The sequence below is a fragment of the Cygnus atratus genome, chromosome 16 (genome assembly GCF_013377495.2).
Source record: "Cygnus atratus isolate AKBS03 ecotype Queensland, Australia chromosome 16, CAtr_DNAZoo_HiC_assembly, whole genome shotgun sequence".
Lineage (NCBI taxonomy): Eukaryota > Metazoa > Chordata > Aves > Anseriformes > Anatidae > Cygnus > Cygnus atratus.
The window spans coordinates 15,530,600-15,536,599 of NC_066377.1; positions in this window are offsets into that span (position 1 = coordinate 15,530,600).

The following is a 6,000-nucleotide window of genomic DNA, read 5'->3' on the forward strand; positions in this document are numbered from 1 at the left end:
TACCGTCTCCCTACTCTGAGTCTGTTTTGCCCATCACAATAATTGTTGAGTGATCTCCTTGTCCTTATCTCAACCCTTGAACTCTTTGTGTTGTATTTTCTCCTCCTCCGCTTTGAGGAGGGGGAGTGAGAGAGCAGCCGTGGTGGAACTCGGCTGCCCGCTTGAGTAAAACCACCACAGTGTTTGAGTCCCCTCAAAGCATCAAATGTCTGAGACAAATACAAGTGTTTTAAGTGCCGGAGTGTTGGTTTCTGTCTGCAGACTGGCACTAATTTGGGGATTAGAACTGGGCCTTTAAGGAGTTGTGGTAAGCACACACATGCTGTGTGTAGCTGCCTTTTGTCTAAGGGTCACTTCTGAATCCACTTTTAGCCAAATGAGACAGAGGAGTAGACCTCTAAAAGTCTTGCTGTCCCTTACAAGTTTTATGAAAATCAGAATCCTTGAAGAGGTAAAAGAGACCCAAACTGGTGTGCCAGTTTTAGAAAAGGCAATAGTTTGAGATCACCTGGCAGTATGTACTGTGCAGCCAAGCAGTGCTGTGTAGCTCAAAGCCAGTGCAGAGTGGATGGCCGCTTCCCCAGGCAGTGAGGTGGCAGGGAGGGATGACAGTGGACGCAATAGGGAAGTACTCCCTTAAGTGACCCTTAGACAAAAGGCAGCTACACACAGCATGTGTGTGCTTACCACAACTCCTTAAAGGGTACTGAAAGAACTGGCGGAGGAGCTGGCCGAGCCGCTTTCCATCATTTATCGGCAGTCCTGGCTATCGGGGGAGGTCCCAGTTGACTGGCGGCTAGCCAATGTGACGCCCATCTATAAGAAGGGCCGGAGGGCAGACCCGGGGAACTATAGGCCTGTCAGTTTGACCTCAGTGCCAGGAAAGCTCATGGAGCAGATTATCTTGAGGGTCATCACGCGGCACTTGCAGGGCAAGCAGGCGATCAGGCCCAGTCAGCATGGGTTTATGAAAGGCAGGTCCTGCTTGACGAACCTGATCTCCTTCTATGACAAAGTGACGCGCTTGGTGGATGAGGGAAGGGCTGTGGATGTGGTTTACCTTGATCCTCAGTAAGGCTTTTGACACCGTTCCCCACAACATTCTCCTCAAGAAACTGGCTGCTCGGGGCTTGGACTGGCGTACGCTTCGCTGGGTTAGAAACTGGCTGGATAGCCGGGCCCAGAGAGTTGTGGTGAATGGAGTCAAATCTGGTTGGAGGCTGGTCACAAGTGGTGTCCCCCAGGGCTCGGTACTGGGGCCGGTCCTCTTTAATATCTTTATCGATGATCTGGATGAGGGCGTCCAGTGCACCCTCAGTAAGTTTGCAGATGACACCAAGCTAAGTGCGTGTGTCGATCTGCTCGAGGGCAGGAAGGCTCTGCAGGAGGATCTGGATAGGCTGGAGCGATGGGCTGAGGTCAACTGTATGAAGTTCAACAAGGCCAAGTGCCGGGTCCTGCACCTGGGGCGCAACAACCCCAAGCAGCGCTACAGGCTGGGAGATGAGTGGTTGGAAAGCTGCCTGGCCGAGAAGGACCTGGGAGTATTGGTTGATAGTCGGCTGAATATGAGCCAGCAGTGTGCTCAGGTGGCCAAGAAGGCCAACAGCATCCTGGCCTGTATAAGAAGCAGTGTGGCCAGCAGGTCTAGGGAAGTGATTGTCCCCCTGTACTCGGCTCTGGTGAGGCCGCACCTCGAGTACTGTGTTCAGTTTTGGGCTCCTCGCTACAGGAAGGACATGGACGTGCTCGAGCGAGTCCAGAGAAGGGCGACCAAGCTGGTGAGGGGTCTGGAGAACAAGTCTTAGGAGGAGCGGCTGAGGGAGCTGGGCTTGTTCAGCCTGGAGAAGAGGAGGCTCAGGGGCGACCTTATCGCTCTCTACAGTTACCTTAAAGGAGGCTGTAGTGAGGTGGGGGTTGGTCTGTTCTCCCACGTGCCTGGTGACAGGATGAGGGGGAATGGGCGAAAGTTGCGACAGGGGAGTTTTAGGTTGGATGTTAGGAAGTACTTCTTTACCGAAAGGGTTATTAAGCATTGGAACGGGCTGCCCAGGGAGGTGGTGGAGTCACCATCCCTGGAGGTCTTTAAAAGACGTTTAGATGTAGAGCTTAGCGATATGGTTTAGTGGAGTACTTAGTGTTAGGTCGGAGGTTGGACTAGGTGATCTTGAGGTCTCTTCCAACCAAGAAATCTGTGTCTGTGTCTGTGTCTGTGTCTGAAGAGGTCTCAAGGGCTATTGGAGACTGATGCTGACACTTTAAGTGAGACTTGAAGCAAGAATAAGAATACAAAATAGAAAATTCTGAGAAATCAGGTCTTTCTTGGTTCATACAACATTTTATTTATTTATTTATTCAGTAGAAAGAAACCTGATCTCCTGTTTCCTGGTGTTTACCCCAAACTGATGGTATTTTTGCAGCATCTGGGCTTTTGCTGCGCTGTGCTTTCTTCCTGAAATTCCATTCAGTGCAAGGGAGCTAGGACTAACACACACAGCAGGCTTGGCGTACTGAAGCATGGGGGCAGTTTAACCATCTGAAGGTTCTGTATCTCCTTCCACTGGTAGGTACTGCAGCGTGATGGTGAAGTGATTGCTGGTCCACACAAGCAGTAGCAAATTCAGCCCTGAAGGGGACTTCCTCTCGTTGTCTACCCTGAGGCCTCCAAGCTTTTGTTGCGTAAGTAAAGTGCAGATCCACACAGAGCCAAAAGGACGCTTGAGGACTACTGTTAGCAGCTTCTCAACTTCATTGGTTGCATTGCCTAAATGGGGCACCCACACTGATATTTAGATGATAAATACAACTTGGTGATGTTGCACCACAGGAGGACTTCCATAAAACACTCTGATTAAGATTGAGCCAATTCAGGGATGATTCATTTTTGGTCCTGCAAACAGATGCTGGTTTGGGCACCTTTTCTGTGCCCTGCTGATATTATGCAATGGTGACATTTTGCTGGGTAAACATGCTACTCCTTTTCTAGTGTCAAGCTGAGGATGGTGTCAAGCTGAGGCAGGGGAGGCTTAGGCTACACATCAGGAAGAGGTTCTTCACCAAGAGGGTGGTCGCTCACTGGAACAGGCTCCCCAGGGAAGGAGTCACTGCACCAAGCCTGCCAGAGTTTAAGAAGCGTTTGGACTGTGCACTTAGTCACGTGGTCTGAATTTTGGGATAGACCTGTGTGGTGCCAGGGGTTGGACTCGATGATCCTTATGGGTCCCTTCCAACTCGGGATATTCTATGATTCTATGATTCTATTATGATTCCTTAGGCACCCTACAGCCCTCCCTTGCAGCTCTTCCAATCTAAATCAATCTTTTTGTATCGGGACACTACAAGTATATATATTACTCTAACTGAGATCACTGCCCTGTGCAATAGTGTTAATAGTGCAGGGATGCTTCCTATGGCCTTGGGGTCTATTCCACCACACCCCCATGTCCCAGACAGATAATTTTCACCCATCTTTTATTTTAATCATGGTGTCATGTTTTGTTTCCTGACAGTCAAACACTCCAGTGCTACAGTATCTTCTCTTCTGTTGTTCCTACCAGAGACTTGACAGAGCAATAGCTGCATTGAAATCATTACTGTTCCCCAGTGGTTTTGGTTCTCTTGTGAAGCCCACTTTTATGTCCTCTATCTTAAATACCAGGATCCTTCTTTGATAAAACACCTCAGTTGCTTTCACCTCTTCTACAGAGGTTAGAAGACATCTGTAAAAAAAATGAAGTCTGTCTGATCAGCTCTTCTTCTGTGGCTTCGGAGAGAGAAGTGAATAAATTGCATTTCAGATTTCTCTAAGTGCCTTCCTATGCCAGGAACTTCCTGTATATGAAAGACAAATCACTTTGTTGTAAGAAAGGAAATCTGATTTTCTCAGTTTCCAGAAAGATATTTCTGGTGCCACTCTGAACATTTTCCAGAGTGAGTTTAAAACGGAAAAAAAAAAAAAAAAAAAAGTACCCAGAGAGGAAAGCTGTAATTCCTGCCTGCTGACTTAAGCCAACTAATCGTCTGGTGGAAGCTTGTTATCTGCATTGTGGAGATGTGGGCTTGTCCAGAGAGCCAAAGACTTATTTTAGACATCTCTCCTAGGTGGGGAAGGGCCAAGATGCTTATGGAAACTGAACACCAAACTTCTTGACAGATAGAGTCAGACAAGATGAATCTAAAAGGTCTGACAAAGAAACACTGTTCCGCTTTTGGGCCTTGTCTAAACAGAGCATTAACAGCTCTTGACAGCAGCATCTTAGAAAAACAGGCTGTCTCATCGGCTGGCACGGACTTTGCTGTCATACCACTCAACCTACTCAGGGCTGCACCACCCAGGTGCATCGCTGGTTCCCAATGATAACATTGTGATGGACGTGGCACTCTTCTGGGAAGGTCACTGGCTAAAATCCCTTGGTGGGCTGCAGAGGTCATTGTTCACACCAGACTTGCAGAGGTTCATGGATTTAGCAGTTGGATTCACTTCTCATCCTAGCAGGTGCCTTGACAGACTCATCTGCGTTGTGCCTTTCTTGGAAAGTCTGAGGAATGACTAGAGGGTAAATAGGCAGGAGGTGGAGTGGCTGGCTCATCCCTGGGTCTTATGGACCAGTGGGTATTTTAGGTCATTTGTGATATGACCAGAAGCGCTTCAGGTGTGATGAACTCACAGGTCACTGCTGTAACAGCTCAGAGTACTTCTGTTCCAGCATTTTGGCAGTCCTTTACTTGTCCACAGTACTGTTCATTCTGCAGCCTTGAGAACTGCCTGTAATGCCCCCTGGTAGAGCAGCTAAGAGCTACACCTGGTTTGTAGCAGTCTGTGCTACGATCAGCAACGTGTGTTGTGCTTAGCAAAGCCCAGACCTGTGTGCAGAGACCCCCACTGTTATGCAAGAGGGCCCACCAGCTGGACTAAAGAAAAGGAGAAGCAAAAGTCAGGAGAGGAAGGAATACCTGGGGTGTGTGCAGTGACAAACTGCTAATACAGATTTAAAAATCAATATGATTTCCTTCATTTGTGAGGAAATCAGTGAAAGGATTGAGACCAATGGGGTATGATAGATGGAAAAGCAGTTGTTAAAACTAGGTGTGCTTTGTCCTTTGCCCTCTTTAGCAGACAATCAGAATGGGAACAGGCAGATGAGGGAATTCAGAGTGTTCATCAGCTTTTCCTGAAAACATTGTTAGGTCTAAGGAAACATACTTGCCTCCGTCTGCAATCTGACATACAGTCAGACGGGCAAGAAGTGGAAAGGGATCTGTATGTTACCAAGACTCTTTACAAACCGGCCCTTGTACAGGTTTCTGCCCTTCCCCTTCCCTGTGTTTCTCTTCTGTTCTTACTCAGTCATTTCCAGGATGCGTTGCTAGTTGCAGGAGCAGTGTGTTTTCACTCTGATGGGTGTTGCCAGCGTAGTGTACCAGGTGGAGTTCACCTTTTCTGATGGCAGTAATAGCCTGGAGCACAAATGTCCCCAGTGCTGTGGAAAATCACAGGTAGGGTGTTTGCTAATGTCAGCAAGGTTTGGATAGATTCTTCATAGGAGTTCCGTCTCTTTTCAGCTTTGGGAACAGTCCAGGCAGAAGGAAATCATTAAGTGTTGGGAAAGAGAATTTCAAGTGTTTAAAATTTGTCTGTTTGCTGCAATGGGTTGTCTGCAACATTACACTGATGAGGCTGGTGACTCTTGCCAGACACTGGAGCTCTGCCTTCCTGGCGAGGTGTTTCATGGCAAGCTGCCTGAGATGTGGGCACGTCAGCCATGACCTGTCACAGAGGCAGGGGACAACATGTGAGCTGTACAGAAAGCAGTGTGCAGGAGTGAGTCCAGATCAGCTGGCTCTGCACTCCCGGGCTGTGTGTCACATCCTCTGTTCTGTGCAGAGCTATTCAAGGCCTTGAGCCTTTCATGCACTTGATTGAGTCTGCATTGATTGAGACTGTATGACTGCTGCTCCAGAGATGTGTGAATGCAAGATGGATGCACTATAAACAATTAC